General features: G+C 38.2%; 1 pseudogene; it reads right to left on the bottom strand.

The window, feature by feature from the left end:
• Nucleotides 1-13055: 13055 nt before the first annotated feature.
• Nucleotides 13056-13634, bottom strand: LOC145952877 (mitochondrial import inner membrane translocase subunit TIM17-2 pseudogene; annotated as a pseudogene).
• Between the last annotated feature and the right edge of the window lie 4000 nt (nucleotides 13635-17634).

Here is a 17634-nt window from a genome sequence, read left to right as displayed (position 1 = left end):
GCCGTTCTGGTTTCAGAACGGGCCGTTCTGCATGTGAATTTTACACATGATGAAGGAGCCCAGAACAGGTCGTTCCGGATTTGAAACGGGTCGTTTTAGCCGTTTCAAATTTCTATAAATAGGACTTGTGGGCAGTTGAGGAGAAATGGAGGTTTTAGAGAGAAGTTCTAGAGAGAAGGGCTCTGGACTAGAAAGCTTACTTTTGGAGGATTGAAGTTCAAGAGTCAATCTTTGGAGGATATTTCTTCTTCTTCTTCTCAGATTCTTGGCTTTTTGAGCCAATCTTCAGGTAAGGGAAGCTAGGTTGTAGATTTTTTTGGTGATGCTTTTGTGATGAAGATGAGATGTAAATGAGATGCATGTTGTGGTTAAGTTGTGAAGTTGTTTACATGTTTATTGTTGAATTATTAATAAGTCGAGAGGTATAAGTTGAAGTAGTTTATAAGTTGTAAAGTTGTATTAGGATGTATGTGGAAAAGTTGCTATGTTGTTTAAAGTTGTTAAAATTGAGATTGATGACTATAGTTGTTTATTGCTGTAAAGTTGTTAAGATGCCGATTGCTGTAAAGTTGTTAAGTTGCTTATTGTTGTAAAGTTGTTAAGATGCCTATTGCTGTAAAGTTGTTAAGATGCCATTTGCTGTAAAGTTGTTAAGATGCCTATTGCTGTAAAGCTGTGATGATGAGTTGTTGATCACTAGGACTAGGGGAGATGTTTTCGAAGTTGCTCATCTCATTGTGTGGATTGAGATAGTTGTGGTGCTTTGAGAGCCGAATTTGTTGAAAAACCCTCCTTGGGAAGTTGTCCCTTGGAGTGGACTTTGTGTTGTTCTCCTTTAGGACTTAGTTGATCCCGTGTGTGGGCAAGGTCGAGGCACACGTGTATAAAGCGACCACGGTATAGGGGCAAGGTCGAGCTATACCGATTATAAAGCGACCACGATATAGGGGCAAGTTCGAGCTATACCGATTATAAAGTGACCACGATATAGCAGCAAGGTCAAGCTATTCCGATTATAAAGCGACCACGGTATAGGGGCAAGTTCGAGCTATACCGATTTCAATGCGACCACGGTATAGGGGTCAGGTCGACCTATACTGATTACAAGTGGCCAATTTGAGTATAGTACGAAGTCGGGAACTTAGTTCGTAACCGAGTACTATACTTCCTTGTTTAAGTGGCAAAGTCTGAGAAATCGTTATCGTGTTTTGAATTTCTATCCAAATTTGTTGTTTACCTAGCAAGCCCAAAAAAGGTTTTGTGTTGTCGGTTTGGTAGGACTTAGCCACTTTGACTACTTACCATGTTGTAGGTGATCTCCGAGTCGAAAGGCGTGACGACACATTAGTTGTTAAGGAGTTGATTTGTTGTTGATATGAGTAGTACATACGTTGTTGTGTTGTTAAGATGTAATTGTGTTGTATGTTGACCTTGTTGAGGATGATGATAGTGTTGTTATGTTGTAAGTTGCTTATTTGTATACAAGTTGATGATGATGCTAGCGTCGCTAGATTATCTGTGTTGTAAGTTTCTTTTAATACATGTGTCGGTTTTTGTTATGATGAATATGGTGACTATTCCAATGGTTTGTACAATAGTTACGTTGAAGTGTTGATATGTGGAATCAAGTTGAAATAATGTCTAGATGTATAGTTGTTATGTTTCATATTAAATTATTATGAGTTGTTTATTGTCTCTAGCTTACCCTTGCATGTCTCCATGTGGTTTGGACTACGATGATCATGCGTGGTATGGGAGCAGGGTAGGGATAGGCTGGGAGATAGCTGCTAGAGGCCACAGGAGGTGCCTGAAGATTGATTTTTTTTTTGTAGGCTACCTCATAGTAGCATATTTTCTTGTATATAACTATTTGTTGTTTGTTGCTTGATTAGCAACTTGTGTTGTAAATATTTATTATACTATTTTAGTATATATTCGAGCAGTGTGTAGTGTTGTTCCGTAGTGTGACGGCAACGGCGGGTCGTTACACTTTTATGGTATCAGAGCAGTTCAAGTCTAGTGGACATTCTATGGGGGTGGTCCCTTTAGGATTTTGTTGTGTTGAACTCTGTGTTGTGTTGGATGTTGTGTTGATTTGTGTTGAGTAGTTGAGATGTAGTGTATTGAATGAGTTGTTCATTTTGTAGAAGATGCTTAGAACATGAGCAGATAGCCCATGCCATGGCGATGATCGCTATGGCTATACAACAGCAGAATGCCTACTTTGCTAGGATGGATGTTGAGAGAGTTGCGACTAGTGCAGCAAGACCAGTTGAGTCACATGAGACTTGGGATTTGGCTAAGTTCAGGAAGTGTAGTCCTCCTCAGTTTAGAGGTGATGCAGATCTAGAGGTGGCCGACCACTGGATTTGCGAGTTGGAAAAGATATTCTCAGTTCTAGGTTGTGATGGAATCATGCCTAGGAAGGCAAGAGGTGACATATTGAAGGAGCCAAGAGGAGTTGGCTAGACATGAAGGTTTGGGCCAGTCAGGGCCCAATGGGCCTTATGGGCCCGGGAAGGCCCAAGTTGAACTTTTCATGGGCCATATTTTTGTTATAGCTATTTTCATATGTTTTGTATACATCATGTTAGTATAGGTATCATATATTTTGGTCGTGTATTTTGGACCACATAGAGTAGCATTTTAGGTTTTAGGCTTGTTGGGCCTAGTTTTGGGCTTCATGGGCCTTTGGGCTTTTGGTACCCAATATTGGGCTCATTTTCATTCTTGTAATTTTTCCTTTCCATTGTATTTGTTTGACCAATGTAATTAGGTCATTAGAATAGGAAAATACAAGGAATACTAAAGTATGCTAATTAGGTTAAATTAGGTTTAATTTGGAAGTCATTTAAGTTACATTTGAGTCACATGTTTAGCACCATGGGTGGCTGAACATGTGCCACTCAAATTAACCCTAAATCACTCTCAAATCAAACCTAAATGCACCTTGGTACCTAAATTTTCGGACTTACACATGTGCACCAAAGTTTGAATTCAAATTTCAAATTTGAATTCAAACTTTAGGCGCCAATTTGTGAGCCTTAAGTTTAGGCGCCTAAGTGTCACATTTTCGGTGCATACTTAAGCCTTTCCTTCACTCTTTGTATTCACTTTTGAGAATAATGAAATTTGAGAGCTTATTCAGCCAAATTTCGTTCAAGAGTCACCATGAGAGAAAGCTTCACCTTAGGAACCCTACTAGGTTTTCCTCTTCTTTGAAGTGAGCTTTCCCTTGCACCTTAAGCTTGGATGCTTCCATCCAAGGCTTAAGCCTCTTCTATATCCGAGATTCTTCCTCCATCTAGTGTTCATCTTTGTGGTTTCCATCTCCTTGAAGAAGATCTGAGCAAAGGAGAAGCTAAGGAGAAGTCATCTACCACTCCTCCTAACCATCTCCATCAGGTTGTTCAGAGGAGCAAAAGCTCACCTATGCAGTGTATATGTTGACAGGGGAGGTAGAGTATTGGTGGAAAGGCACTAGTCAGATGCTGATTGACCGTGGAATGGTTGTGGACTGGGTGTGCTTCAAGAGGGCCTTCCTCGAGAAGTACTTCCCAGAGAGTGTCAGGCATGCTCGGGAGGCAGAGTTTATGAGATTACAGTAAGGGGGAATATCGGTGATTGAGTATGCCATGAGATTCAAGCACTTGGCACACTTCTACACCCAAGCCACCTCTGAGGCTTGGAAGTGTAGGAAGTTTACTGAAGGCTTGAAGTATGATTTGAGAAGAGTGGTGGTGCCTATGGCCATCATGGAGTTTCCAGCCTTGGTAGAGAAGGCGAAGGTTGTAGAGCGGCTAGAGAGCGTCGGCAAGCCGACGAAGATTGTTGGTGGGCTAGCTGGGTCCAAGAGTGGTGGTGGTTCTTAGAGAAAGCCTTATGATAGGCCCCAATCACAACAAGGGGGTTCTGTTACAAGGAAACCTATTGACACAGCTAGGAGTGGGGGTCAGAGTGGAGCTTCTACTCTCAGATGTTACAGATGTGGTGGACCTCACTTCATTCGTGATTGTCCTCATATCGAGAGCAAGTGCTTTAGGTGTGGCCAGATGGGTCAGATGTCCACTAGTTGTCTTGCAGGTGCCAGACAGACTAGGAGTGCCCCGAGGGGTGATAGATCTACTGGAGTTGGGAAGGTGTTTGCCTTGACCAAAGCCGAAGCTTCCACTTCATATGATCTAGTGAAAAGGAAGGGTAAAGCTACTGGTAAGGATGTGATGATATTATTTGACTCAGGTCCTCCCATTTATTTATTTCATATGCATGTGCTGAAAAGTGGGGTTTGCCTGTATGTAATTTGGGGTAGAGACTTCTTGTGTCTACGCCCGCTTCTATTTCTATTGTTACCTATGAGATGTGTGTTGGTTGTCCCTTGGAGATGTGTGATAGGAAGTATAAGGTGAAATTGATTTGTTTTCCTTTAGTGGATATTGACATAATCTTAAGTATGGATTGGTTATCTGCCAATCACATTCTTATAGATTGTGCCAATAGGGAGTTGGTTTTCCCTTAGGTGGAGGATGAATTGTTGATGTTAGCCAGCCAAGCTGAAGTGATGTTGAGAGATGGAGCAGAGTGTTGTATTCTGCTTGTTGCTGTGAGTGTGAAAACTAAGAAGGTGATCAATAGGTAGGAATTGTGACGAAATTCATGAAGGTGTTTTGGATGAGGTTCCTAGGTTACCTCCTACTAGGGAGATTGAATTTAGCATTGATTTGGTCCCTGGTGTAGGGCCAGTGTCGGCTGCTCCTTATAGGATGGCCCCAACAAAGTTGGTTGAATTGAAGTGTCAGGTGGAAGAGTTGAAGAGAAAGATTGACTACTTCTCCTATGTTGCTGTTGCCTGATCCTAGTGAGCCATTTGAGGTGTGTTGTGTTGTTTCTCACCAAGGGTTGGGGTGTGTGTTGATGTAGAATAGGAGAGTAGTTGCATATGCTTTAAGGCAATTAAAGAATCATGATAGGAATTACCCTACTCATGACTTAGAGTTGGCAGCAGTTGTTTTGCCTTAAAGGCATGGATGCACTATTTTATAGTGCAGGGTTCAACGTCTTTGGTGATTGCAAAAGTCTGAAGTATTTGCTTGATCAGAAGGCGTTGAACATGAGACAGAGACGGTGGATGGAATATTTTAAAAGATTATGAATTTCAGTTGATGTATTACCCTAGGAAGGCCAATGTAGTGGCAGACGCTTTGAGTAGGAAGTGCATCCACATGTCTAGTCTAATGGTAAAGGAGTTGGAGCTAGTTGAGAAATTTAGATATTTGAATCTGTATGTGGAGTTGGCTCAAGACCACATTAGCTGTGGCATGACTACCATTGCTAGTGAGTTCTTGTAGCAAGTTGGTATGAAGTAGTTGTAAGATTCAGAAGTTGTGAAGGTTCTTAATTTGTTGGATACAGAGAAAGCAGTTGGCTTTGAGATGGGTGAAGATGGGATTTGAGGTTTAAGGGCAAGATTCTGAGTGTAGAGAGACACTATTGAATATATGACGGCATGTCTGATCTGTCAGAAGGCTAAGGTTGGGCACCAGAAGTCTGGTGGTTTAATTGTAGATGATGGAGATCCTGTAGTGGAAGTTGGATAGTATCACTATGGATTTTATTGATGGGTTGCCTAAGTTGCCTAGGAATAGTGATGCTATATTTGAGTTATGGTTGACAGATTGACCAAGTGTGCACTTTTCTTGCCTGTCAATATCAAGTGGTCCTTGGAGAAGTTGACATAGTTGTATGTGAAGGAAATAGTACAGTTGCACGGGGTGCCTTCTTGTATTATTTCAGATAGGGATCCAAGGTTCACTTCTAGATTTTTGGCAGAGTCTACACCAAGTCTTAGGTACGAGGTTGAGATTGGGTTCTGCTTATCATCCACATTGGATGGTCAGTCAGAGAGGACGATTTAGTCCTTGGAAGATTTTTTGAGGGCTTGTGTGCTAGACCACTTGGGGAGTTGGGAGGAAGTCTTACTACTGGTGGAGTTCATGTACAATAATAGCTTTCATGCTAGTATTGGGATTTGAAGCATTGCATGGTAGGAAGTGTAGGACTCCTCTATGTTGGTATCAAAGATGGTGAGTCGGTAGTCGGAGGGCTAGAGTTAGTTTATAAACTATTGAGGGGGTGAAGTTGATTCAAGAGAGGATGAGGTTTGCCTAGAGTAGGCAAAAATCATAAGTTGATAGAAGGCAAAGGCCTTTGGAGTTTTCTGGGAGGGGCATGTGTTTCATGTTTCTCAGTTAAGGAAGTACGTTCATGACCCAAGTCATGTTGTAGAAATGGATGATGTTTAGATTAGGGAGAACCTAACTTATGAGAAGATGCTTGTAGTAGTAGTTGATTATAAGTTGAAAAGGTTGAGAGGCAAGTCTATTGGCTTGCTGAAGATCTTGTGGGATGCAACTACTGGTGAGACTACTTGGGAGATTGAGCAACTGTGTAGAGAGTAGTATTTTTTCTTGCTTCCAAGTAAATCTATTTTCCGGGACGAAAATGCTTATTTGTTGGGGGTTATTGTAACGTAGTAGGTATTTTAGAAGGTCATGGGTGATTTAGTAGTCTAGAACGGGCCGTTTCAAATTTCTATAAATAGGACTTGTGGGTAGTTGATGAGAAATGGAGGTTTTAGAGAGAAGTTCTAGAGAGAAGGGCTCTGGACTAGAAAACTTACTTTTGGAGGATTGAAGTTCAAGAGTCAAGTTTGGAGGATATTTCTTCTTCTTCTTCTCAGATTCTTGGCTTTTTGAGCCAATCTTCAGGTAAGGGAAGCTAGATTGTAGATTTTTTTGGTGATGCTTTTGTGATGAAGATGAGATGTAAATGAGATGCATGTTGTAGTTAAGTTGTGAAGTTGTTTACATGTTTATTGTTGAATTATTAATAAGTCGAGAGGTATAAGTTGAAGTAGTTTATAAGTTGTAAAGTTGTATTAGGATGTATGTGGAAAAGTTGCTATGTTGTTTAAAGTTGTTAAAGTTGAGATTGATGACTATAGTTGTTTATTGCTGTAAAGTTGTTAAGATGCCTATTGCTGTAAAGTTGTTAAGTTGCTTATTGTTGTAAAGTTGTTAAGATGCCTATTGCTGTAAAGTTGTTAAGATGCCTATTGCTGTAAAGTTGTTAAGATGCCTATTGCTATAAAGTTGTTAAGATGCCAATTGCTGTAAAGCTGTGATGATGAGTTGTTGATCACTAGGACTAGGGGAGATGTTTTCGAAGTTGTTCATCCCATTATGTGGATTGAGATAGTTGTGGTGCTTTGAGAGCCCAATTTGTTGAAAAATCCTCCTTGGGAAGTTGTCCCTTGGAGTGGACTTTGTGTTGTTCTCCTCTAGGACTTAGTTGATCCCGTGTGTGGGCAAGGTCGAGGCACACGTGTATAAAGCGACCACGGTATAGGGGCAAGGTCGAGCTATACCGATTATAAAGCGATCACGATATAGGGGCAAGGTCGAGCTATATATACCGATTATAAAGCGACCACGTATAGGGGCAAGATCGAGCTATACCGATTATAAAGCGACCACAGTATAGGGGCAAAGTCGAGCTATACCGATTACAAAGCGACCACGGTATAGAGGTCAGGTCGACCTATACCGATTACAAGTGGCCAATTTGAGTATAGTACGAAGTCGGGAACTTAGTTCCTAACCGAGTACTATACTTCCTTGTTTAAGTGGCAAAGTCTGAGAAATCGTTATCGTATTGTGAATTTCTATCCAAATTTGTTGTTTAACTAGCAAGCCCAAAAAAGGTTTTGTGTTGCCGGTTCGGTAGGACTTAGCCACTTAGACTACTTACCATGTTGTAGGAGATCTCCGAGTCGAAATGTGTGACGATGCATAAGTTGTTAATGAGTTGATTTGTTGTTGATATGAGTAGTACATACGTTGTTGTGTTGTTAAGATGTAATTGTGTTGTATGTTGACCTTGTTGAGGATAATGATAGTGCTGTTATGTTGTAAGTTACTTATTTGTATACAAGTTGATGATGATGCTAGCGTCGCTAGATTATCTGTGTTGTAAGTTGTTTTTAATACATGTGTTGGTTGTTGTTATGATGAATATGGTGACTATTCCAATGGTTTGTACAGTAATTACGTTGAAGTGTTGATATGTGGAATCAAGTTGAAATGATGTTTAGATGTATAGTTGTTATGTTGCATATTAAATTATTATGAGTTGTTTATTGTCTCTAGCTTACCCTTGCATGTCTCCATGTGATTTGGACTGCGATGATCATACGTGGTATGAGAGTAGAGCAGGGATAGGCTGGGAGAAAGCTGCTAGAGGCCACAGGAAGTGCTTGGAAATAATTTTTTTTTGTAGGCTACCTTATAGTAGCATATTTTCTTGTATATAACTAGTTGTTGTTTGTTGCTTGATTAGCATCTTGTGTTGTAAATATTTATTATACTATTTTAGTATATATTCGTGCAGTGTGTAGTATTATTCCGTAGAGTGACGGCCACGGCAGATCGTTACAAACTTCACTAACAACAACTTACAATTAATCATATAACTCATAAAATTAATTAAAACACCCTGAAAAGCATAATGTTACAATATCAATGTTCAGAAATTGAATATTTCAAAAAAAAAATTATTCGATTACTTCGTCACTTAAGTTATTAGGTGATTATGGTTAAAAAGTCAGAATTTTAAGTCTAGTTTAATCACGATGTTAGGTTTATCTTCTATTTTATAATAGTTATATTATTAGTATTAATTATTCATTAGATTTGCTTATCTCAATAAAAAAAAATAAAAAAGTGTGGGATCCATTTTTTTTTCCTACCTGATACAATTTTTGGGTTTTTTTTTTTTATTTCTTGTCTGACATAATTTTTGATTAATTATGATATTGATAAGAAGTATTCATTAACAGAAATATTGATTAATTTATATGAGAGACCATAAATGCACACATAATCAGTATTTCCTTTAAAAAAAAATTATTTTATACTTAAAATTAGAATTTGTATCCTAGACACCTTAATTAAGCGACATAAACTATATTACCACTTATACAAATTAATATTAATTGTTCGACACAATTAATACCAACCAACCAATCCTGTAATTTTATTTCTTACCCATTTCTTTATCTTTAACCCAATTCTTTTTTACTATTTCTATAATACCAAAATATGGCTAAAGGAGTTACTTCACCAATAATCTTTGTAGTCCCTTAATAAGCTTAATTAAACTATAAAAAAAAATCACACTCATAACTTAATATCCGATGCCGAATATCTTTTCACTATCAACTAGACAACTAGCTTGATCCCTACATTTGAAAAAGCTTAGAACTTTCATCGTCTCCGATCATTTTACAAAACCAGCATATGATCACAAAACTTGTCAAATTGCATATTCAGTATCAAGAATATCAAAATTTATTTTTTAAGTTAAAAAATCTACACTAAAATTAGTCAGGTAAATTTCCTATAAAAAAACATAATTATCAAAGTTAGTAAATACTTCACTTTAACTAATAACAATTTTTTTTTAAAAGCTTAAAACTAGCCTGAGCAAAAATTATTTTCTTTTTATTGTCCGATTAAAATATAACTTTCACCTTTTCAAATTTGAAAAGAGAAATTTATGTAATTTAAAACTCTACTAAGAGTTTCCTTTGTTTGACCCCAAATTTAAAGCCCAAGCAAAGAGACCATAACCTATTATTTTTGTTTGATCGGTTAATTTAAACTTCACAATTGAAAGCAACCAATTAAGAACCTAAAAAAATATTAAAATATCTAATAACTAAGCTTGTATATTTTTTTTACATGTTTCAAAAAAACATTATCTAGTTAATTTGTCATCCGTAGCCACGTACGTGTCACACTGCATGTTGAGCTTCATCACTACATGCTGCCACCTTTCCATGCACTAATGATTTACACACACACACCCTCCGATACACAGCCACGTAACTCTCCCAAACCTACAATGGTGACCCAAGAAAACACCATTAAAAGCGAGGCAGAAGAAGATCGAGTTGAAAAACACCATTAGGGTTTAGGGTTTATTATTAATGATTAAATAAAAATAAATTCGAATTATATTTTCTCTAAATGATTAAATAAATCTTAAACTCCAAAATATCAAATTATTGAGTTATTTCCTCCTTTAAATTATTAAATTAAATTATCTTAAACTTCAAATTGTTATTATCTCATACTTAACCTTTGAATTATTCAGTAAATCCTAATTCCAGGTTTAGGGGTTTTCTAAATTATTATTAATGATTAAATAAAAATAAATCCGAATTATATTATCTCTAAATAATTAAATAAATCTTAAATTCCAAAATCTAAAATTATTGAATTATTTCCTCTATTGAATTATTAAATTAAATTTATCTTAAATTCCAAATTATTATTATCTTCGAGTTAACCTATGAATTATTAAATAAATTCTAAATTCCAACATATTAATATATTTGCATGATGAGATTTTAAATTCTAAATCTCGAATTATTAAATAAAAATAAATTTAAAATCTTAAATTATTATCAATGATTAAAAAAAAATAAATCTGAATTATATATATTTTCTCAAATAAATCCTTATTTTTTTCTCTGAATTATTAAATAAAATTATCTTAAATTCCAAATTATTATTATCTCTGACTTCTGAATTATTATTAAATAAATCCTAAATTTCAAATTATTGAAATATCTCCTCTGCATGATTTATAATATATGCATTACTTATACATACTATACAACATCACTTTTCACATGAACATGTAGGTAGTAGTATATATACTATTCATGTGCAGTGGGTCTGAACTCAGTTTTCATGAAAACATACATTGGTGGTGTCACATGCCCTCTCATATGTGGTGGCAAGAAATGGCTGAACCATGGTGTGTTACTGGTGGGATATGGTGCAAAAGGCTTCTCAATTCTAGGTCATGTATGTACAATGTACCAAAGGTTTTACCGAATTAACTTATATTCATCCAAGCTCATGGTATAACTTAAATTTTACAAAAATAAGAAACAATTAAAGTAAAATTTGATTGTTTAATTTGGTTTAATGTTGAATAAAAAAACAAACGATTTTTTTTAAATATAATATTATGGAAGTAGCACCCATCCGTTGTAGTCTAGTTGGTTAGGATACTCGGCTCTCAGAATTATTTTGAGCTCTTTGTTATTTCATGTTTTTGGTTCTTAACACAAATAAGTATAATAAATAATCAAAATAAAAAGACTTGGGAATAAAAGAAATTGTACTAAAAAATTTATATTCATTCAACCACTAATTGTGACTTACATTTAGTCTTCAAATCATACTAGAAAATTTTTCACTACACAATTGTTAAAATTAAAGTGATACTTTTAATCACCTTCTTACCGAAATGAGAAATCAAATTATACTCGGTCTTTAATCAAATAGTCAGAAAAGTTTCAAAATATCAAATATCTCATTTCATAATTATTGGGATTGGCACTCAATGATTCCTCTGTCATATAACCTTGATCAAAAGTGTTGTAATTGCAAGAACAAACTTGTAGTGAGACATGAGAGATGACACAATGTAAATGACCCCAAATTTGTTTTTGTCTAACGTTGGCATTGTTTGCCTATTTGGGATAAAAAGAATGAAACTTGCCAATTGAATGGTGCGACAACAAGCCATGGAGTTTCTTGGCAAATTCGTTCCTTTGAGAGATGGAGACAAATAAATAATTTTTGTGATTTGGTTTTGTATGGTGGAGAGAAAGTGAGTAAGAAGGAAAAAAATAATTAAAGATTGTTTTTGTTTTTAGGTATCGATTTCTTCATCATTATTATTATTACTAGAGGGACTGAGGTACTTAGTGCCTCTAATAATTATATAAAGACAAATATTAGAAATTGTAGAAGATATAAGAATTTTTTTTTATTTTTATATTCAAGGGTATAAAGGTTTACTAAAAAGTAGAAACCAAAAAGATAGTTACTAAAATGTATCTCCTTTATTATAGACTAATAAGTATATTTTTATATTTAAGAGGGGTCGAGATACTTCGTGTCTCTAATAGTTATACATAGATAGAATATTAAAAGATTGTGTATAATTATTTAAAGAGTTAATTATCTATGCACTGCCAATGTAAAGTTTTTTTACACTGGCAACCAATTATATCTTTTAATTGTGCCATGTCACCGTTAAAATTAAATGTATTTACAATGACATGGCACAATTAAAAGATATAATTGGTTGCCAGTGTAAAAAAACTTTTACACTGACAGTGTGTAGGTGATTAACTCTTATTTAAAAAGGTTATATAAGATTTTTTTTTATGTTTGAGAGGTATAATGGTCCATTAAAAAGTGGATATTAAAGGTAGTTACACTTCACATCCAAGTATTCCCTTTATATATTATTATAGATTATTATTTTATTTTCTCTATTTTTTTCCCATCTAAACATACCATTAGTATAAAATATAGGGTTACTCTCATTTTCCTCCCCTTAAATTTTCTCTATTTTAGTTTTTATAAAAAAAAATTTGTCAGTCTCAGTGAAATGGTGACATGGATCCATATAGTAAATTACAATATTGTAGAAAATGAAACAATAATATTAAAGAAAAAGTGAAATAAATTTTGTCATAAGAAGAAAGAGAAACCGCTACTCCGTGGCTGGGCCGGGGAACAGCAACCAAATAAAGTTTGAGCCATTACATACCTTTTAATGGGCCGTCACCACTGTCAGGTCCAGCAAAATTTCAAATAGGGCCATAATCCATTGGGCCTACATGGCTGGCGTTGGAAGCCTTTTCGGGCCCACTTAAAGACAATAAAGCAATCCAAATTTAAGCAAAAAGGTGACGTGGGCCGATGTAAGGAGAAAATTTAAGACCACATGTTGCCATCATGATGTGGGCAATATAGGTGTGAAGTGGGCCAAGAAAATAAAATAATTCAAAGGCAGATGATAAACACACCTCCACTCACCTATGAACACACCCTCTTTTTAAAAAAAAATATATAAAATATCTAAATTACCCTTAAAAAAAATAAAATTCCTAAATTTATATTCCCTTCTCTTCTCGGTACCCCCGTTTTCCGCACCTCCTTTCCCCGCATCCCACACCCTCCCTTTCTCGCACCCCACACCCTTCTTCTACCTAAACCTCTTTCCTCCAGCACCCACAGGCTCGTCCTTCTTCTCGCCGCCGAACCAGCCGCCGAGCCACGACGGCACAGCGGAGTCAGACGGCAGAGTCAGAGGAGCGGGCATCCCGCTGGGGGGTAAAGGCTCGTCGATGATGATGGGCATGGGCTGCTGGGCGCTGAGGAACTTGTTGAGCATGATGCCGGTGCCCTCGATGAGGGCGAGAAGAACGCCGCCGAACGCGGCGGAGCGGGTGGAGGCGGGGAGGCCCTGGCGCATGGAGAGGAAGCCGCCGGCGCCGGAGTTCCAGGGGTCCTCCTTCTGGCGGAGGTAGACCATGGTGCAGTCGAAGGTGGAGAAGAGGCCGCCCCAGACGGCGAAGCTGCCGCAGACGCGGGGGGCGTTGAGGCGGAGGGCCTGGGAGGCGGCGAGGAGGCGGTGGCCCTTGGGAGCGTTGTAGAGACCCTTGAGGAAGTGGAAGGCGGACCCCCGCGCGGCTCTTGTCATGTCGCGAGAAGAAGGCAATGTCAACAACAACAACAACGATGCTCCTTCTTCCGCGGCACCCATCTACCCTCCACCTATGACCGAGGACCACAACAACAGTAGCAGCAGCGGCAACAACAACAACAAGTAACCTCAACTTGGATTCAAGGTTGGTGTATCTCAACCTCGGCACCACCGCTCCAATGAGTTCCAGGTTGGACAGTGGTGAGGACGAGGAGAGAAGCCATGAAATGTAGCAGTAATTAAACCTATATATTACTGCTCCTATTTATTATATATTGCGCGGAGAAGGAGGGTGTCGGGTGAGGGGAAGGGGGTGCGGGGAAGGGGGTGCGGGGAAGAGGGTGCAGGGGAAAGGGGGTGTAAATTTAGAAATTTTTTTTAAGGATAATATAGACATTTTATATTTTTTTTTTAAAAAGGAGGTGTATTTATATGAGAGTGGAGGTGTGTTTATCATTTGCCTAATTCAAATTCATCATTACATAAATGTTCTTTTTTGGTGAATTATTATTACATAAATGTTAGTAACACATTATTTATTTAAGGAGGAGACTATCATATTCAATTTGTGAAAGTGTGACACACTGAAAAATTAATTAATTCTTAAAAACAAAAATTAAAAAGATTTCATGAATTTGCATTTTTTTTTTGGTTAAGTTAGTCCAACAGTCAATAAACATTAAAAATGTCGTCTATGATATAATTTTAAACAAAAAGACAAAATTATATAGGTTTTGTATTATTTTTACTAAGTACTACTTAATTCTTTTCTTTATTCATCTTAGTTCTCCCCTTCTCTCCCTTCCCAAGTTCTCCTTTTTTATTTATTTATAATAAAAAAAACATGTTTTGATTACAAAATACAATATAAGTTGAAATATATGAATATGATGACTCAACATTTTGATGCTCTAAATTGATTCATATTTTTTTTTATTGTATTTAATGTTTTGGAACAATATTTTTTTGAATTGGTTCATATTTCTTCCCTCTCCACTTTCTTTTCCCATCATTCAATTACAATTCACCATAAATAATAAATATATTGATGTTTATAAAGTTTTATAAACTAATTTTTATTTAGTTAATTTTATAGTGTCGGTGCAGTCCATTAATGTAGGGGTATGATGATGATGCCATTGCAATTTTTGAGATTCCAAAATTCTGATACGTGCAACATGCAAGAGCACCATCTATAAATTAGTGTCTGTGATGAATTGACAAGTTTTGAGAGAACATTTACTCACCAATTTTTCCTAAAATGTACAAAGAGATAGCTTTCTTGAATTGTGATAGTATTGAATACGTATCTATCCTACACTCTATGAATATTTTAAATTCTTTTAGATGCATTTTCACAAGATTTTTTTACTTTCATTTCTATTTTTTTTCTTTTTATATTCTTACAAATTAGAATACCTCTTGATACTACGTTTTTTTATCATGTTTATAGTAACCATGTTATTTTTAAAATACAAATTCCCTCTTCGGGTTTATAATTTTTTAACTTGTGTTGTTTTTATACGTTATATTTTTGCAATATCGTATTATGATTTTGAAAAAATTTATTCTCATCTTTGTATTGAAATGTATTTTCCCCATAATATACTTTTTTTTAAAAAAAGTTAAAATTAATTGTTTCAATTCTTACTTTTAAAGGCAATAACTAACAAATATACAATTATTATGACGATGAACTCATGTAAAATAATAAAAAAAAATTGAAATAAAATAAATTGTACTACCCACATCGGTACTAGGGTTCACCTCAGCACCTAGGAGGTCAAACTACATCGGCTTATCAAGTCAAATCGCTCCTCAACCGATAAGATAAGCTGATAAGATCACAATCTTATCAAATCGTAACTAATTCCATTATCACTTATAGGAAAAATCCTAATCTACATCAAGGTACGTGCATTATATATATGAAACTAACACACTCACAAAAACTAACTTAAGCATTGGAGTCTCTTTTGCAGGTACCAACCCCATCTCGGAGCAGCCGACGTACCTAGCAGAGGAAGCTCACTGATCTTACTCGAAGATCGTCTCACCACCGATCTCAGGTAAGAACAGTTTGGTGCCCACCGTGGGGCCGAAGCAAAAATTCCCTTCAGCCACAATAATGGTTTCTACTCGTAGCAACAACAGACCGCCTAGTAGCTCTCGAAACAATGTGCCCAACATGGACGGAGAGGCCGCCACAAGGACCCTGCTCAAACAAATCGAGATCCTGCGGCAACAAAAGGCCGCCGCCATATCCGCCATGCGTGCATAACATGAGGCCGACATCGCAACATTACGAGCCGAGAATGAGCGAATCTGGGCACAAATTCCACAACAACCATCACCGCCAACCCATCAAGCTAAGGACGAACATCAGTCGCTTTCCCCACCTCGAACAAATCGGTCACACGCCCCAGCACTTCGCGGGATGGCCGCTGGTAGCCAAGGACCGTTTCAATCCCTGGGACAAAGGGTCGGTGCAAGGCAACATCCTTTTGCTGACGGCATTATAGAAATGCCGCTCCCACTCGGATGGAAGCCGCTAAACATCGATTGGTATGAAGGCATCTCGGAGCCAGAAGAGCATCTAGACGCATACATCACCTAGATGAACCTTTATATCGATGACAACGCCATCATGTGTCACGTTTTCCCCACCTCCTTGAAGGCCCCAACCCTGAACTGGTATACCCAACTGCCTCCGAGGTTGATAAGCACCTTCGACGAGCTGTCAAGGTGATTTTTCGCTCAGTATGCCACCAGCCGTCTGCACCACATCACCTCAGCCACCCTAGCCAACCTCTGCTAAGGCGACACGGAGTCCCTTAGAAAATTTATGGAGCGCTTCGCTGCCGTTTTCGTCAAAATTCAGAACCTCAACCCCGAAGTTGCATTGCACTCCATGCTCATGGCACTCAAGCCAAACCCTTTTGTCGATAGCCTTTGTAGAAAACCTCTCAACGACATGGACGATCTACGAGCACGAGCCATTGGGTACATACAAATGGAAGAGCACGCCGAATTCCGAGAGAAGATGCATGCAAAGCCAACCAATGGCAATAGCACAGGCCAAAAGGAGAAGCTCAAGGTTTCCAACGAGGCACACTTCAAGCGATCACACCAAGGAAGAGGCCCGAGGTATGATTTCTACACTTCGCTGAACACATCTTGTGTCCACATCCTTGACGAGGTAGCCAATACCGACCTCATCTCTTTGCCACCCCCAGGGCACACCCCAACGAACGTCGACAAGTCCAAGCATTGTAGAAACCGCCACAAATTTGGCCACACGATCGAAGAGTTCTGGACACTCCGAGACAAGATCGAGGAGCTGACACAGGCAAGCCACCTCGGACAATATGTCCATAGGTCCCAAGCCCAGAGAGGAGGACACTCCGGGCGAGGACGCGAAAGAAGACGGGGATATCACTCCCGCAACGACCAAGCTTCCAGGTCTAGACCTAACACCGAGCATGTCGATCAACCGGAGCCTAAATTAGAACCCAACCAGGCCCCCCTCCGTGGAGTAATCAACATCATCGTTGGCGAATTCGCGGGGGCTGGTGCCAGCAACTCCGCTCGCAAGCGACACCTGCGTAGCGTCAACCATGTCCAAAGTCGGCCACCACCTCACAAGCCAAAGAGCCCACCTATCACCTTCACCGACGAGGACTACGCCGATATCAACCCAAATCAAGATGAGCCAATTGTCATCTCCATCGAGGTCGCAAATTGGACAGTTCAAAAAACTTTAATTGACTAGGGAAGTTCAGTCGACGTTCTCTACTGGCCCACTTTCCTCCAGCTGGATATACCACACTCACTTATCCAACCTCACAATGAACCCCTAGTTGGCTTCACCGGGGAACGCGTGCACACCAGAGGATACGTCGAGCTACTGACCACCTTCGGAACCCCGCCCTCGACCAGGAGGGTCATGGTCAAGTACCTCCTCGTCGAAGCTTACACCTCCTATAACATCATCATCGG

Source organism: Cajanus cajan, chromosome 10 (assembly GCF_000230855.2).
Source record: "Cajanus cajan strain Asha chromosome 10, NIPB_CcT2T_4, whole genome shotgun sequence".
NCBI classification, from domain to species: domain Eukaryota; kingdom Viridiplantae; phylum Streptophyta; class Magnoliopsida; order Fabales; family Fabaceae; genus Cajanus; species Cajanus cajan.
The sequence above is the reverse complement of the archived record's forward strand: the minus strand, read 5'-3'. Positions and strand labels throughout refer to the sequence as shown.